The sequence below is a fragment of the Notechis scutatus genome, chromosome 4, assembly GCF_049901735.1.
Source record: "Notechis scutatus isolate UNSWTSFEM ecotype Mainland chromosome 4, rNotScu1.2, whole genome shotgun sequence".
Lineage (NCBI taxonomy): Eukaryota > Metazoa > Chordata > Lepidosauria > Squamata > Elapidae > Notechis > Notechis scutatus.
Window position 1 is genome coordinate 95,226,678 of NC_142012.1, and position 1,928 is coordinate 95,228,605.

At 36.8% G+C, this 1,928-nt stretch overlaps 1 pseudogene across 1 annotated transcript; it reads right to left on the bottom strand.

The window, feature by feature from the left end:
* Nucleotides 1–559: 559 nt before the first annotated feature.
* On the bottom strand, nucleotides 560–1,468 carry LOC113420269 (protein Hikeshi pseudogene; annotated as a pseudogene). Its single transcript, XR_015749346.1, has one exon. The product of XR_015749346.1 is annotated as a protein Hikeshi pseudogene (transcript).
* Between the last annotated feature and the right edge of the window lie 460 nt (nucleotides 1,469–1,928).

Sequence of the window (1,928 nt, forward strand, 5' to 3'; positions counted from 1 at the left end):
GGATCCAATCCTACCCTGTTGTAACATTTAAATGACAATTAGTTTTAGTCGGCTATTGTAATTTTAGAAAGTTTCCTTGCCTTTCATTGACATATCAAAAGTATACCATTTGGGGAAAATCAGAATCAAAAGAAATGTTCTTAATTATCATTAAGAGTTTGGAAAACAGTGCTTCCCATTACTTTGAAGTTCTGAGAGGCTGGCAAGTCTTATTAAAGCCAAGAAGGGTCCTGATATTAGTGAAATGGTAAATTACAAGTCCTATTAAAAAGAAGGGTTTAACCACTTCTGGAAAAACTCTCTGTCCATGATTCTGACTTCAGTAATTAATCATACAGTTAATCTGAGCTTCACTAGCACTAATAATAGGGGGGCTTGATATTTAATCTTTGCTGGCTAGTGAAAATAAATAATATCTGTTCAAAGTGCTGAGCCTCCACTATTGTTAATGGTGCCGGCAGGTCTACAGAGCTCAGATTTAAAGCTAATACACCCTACATTCTCTCAAACTTCTATCCAGTGTGACACCCAAAAGGGAACAGAGAAAAGCCAGTATATCTTCTTCTTTTTTTTGCCAAATCAAAATATTTATTCTTGTTAATATTATTGATCATGTTTTCTGTACACATTGTAGGTTTCCCGGGTTATAGTTTTTAACTTGAAAACAGGACATGCTGCAATGATTACTCATTAAGTTTTAATTTTAAATCAAAGTCCCAGAAGTATTACAAAAGCTAAGGTATTTTATTTTTCTCCTCCCTTCATCTCAAATTTAGGCATTCATCTGGATGTCCTTCAGCAGGCTCGGCATATTGCATCTTTTAAGCTCTGTCTGCTTGTTCGAGTGAACTCCCAAGACACTGACTCGGGATTATGTTTTTTTTTAAAAAAGGGTTTTGAGTTAGTCTTCTTTGGAAATTCTCGTACCATTTCAGAACTACGTTTGCAGGAATAAAAGCTTCTGATGGGTTGGGTCTCATTTGGGCCTGAGTAACAGAAAAGGATGACGCGAAGTTATAAAAATTGTCCAACATCTTTTGAGTGAACCCTGTGAATGAATTGACTGACGATACGGCAGCACTTGCTATAGGAGTCTGTTGAGCCAAGAGTTTGAGCAGCTCCACAGAAATCCCAATCTGGGCCACAGAAGAAATTTGGGGGATAGTCATGGCTCCAAACGGATGCTGACTGCCTTTACCAGATTTTAGACCAGAAATTTTAAAAATGGCACTTGGTTTGTCATTCGTGACAAACCCAAGGAGCTGCCACACGGCCACACCATTCTCGTCGGGGTAGCAGAAGTAGACTGATCCACCCATACCCTCCGGAAAGGGCACAGTTCCCAGCATGAAGACCACCACGTGATTGATTTTCTCGTAGTCGGGCAAGTTAAACACAAATTTGTCCTCTACTACTTGCTGTGCCACTGTTTGAACCAGCCTCCCCACAACCAAGCAATCAAACATGGCGGCCAGAAAAGCCAGTATATCTTGACCAGAGATACAATAGGATGTTATACATTGCAAAGAGTATGGATAGTGCAAAAATCTTTTTTTTTTTTAACTGCATTTTTTTTTTTAAAAAAATGGTCATATGGGTATGGAGAACAATCTAGAACACAAGTATGTTTAATAGAAAATGCTTTTCCTGAATTAAAACCTAGGATTCATGCAGCATGAAAATCACCTTCCAGGGAACAAAACAAAATGCATTCTAGCAATTATATAGTAGAAGTTGTACATTTAATTCTACGGAGATATATATTTTATCTTGTCCAAAGTGATGTATTTCACAGTTAATAACTCTTAGTTATGATAGGTAAACAATATTATCTTCATGAAAATGTAGGAAGAAGAATATCTGAAATATAAGAAAACCATATTATGGAAAACTGGAAATAATTATTAAGAAAATGAGTCCTATTTCCA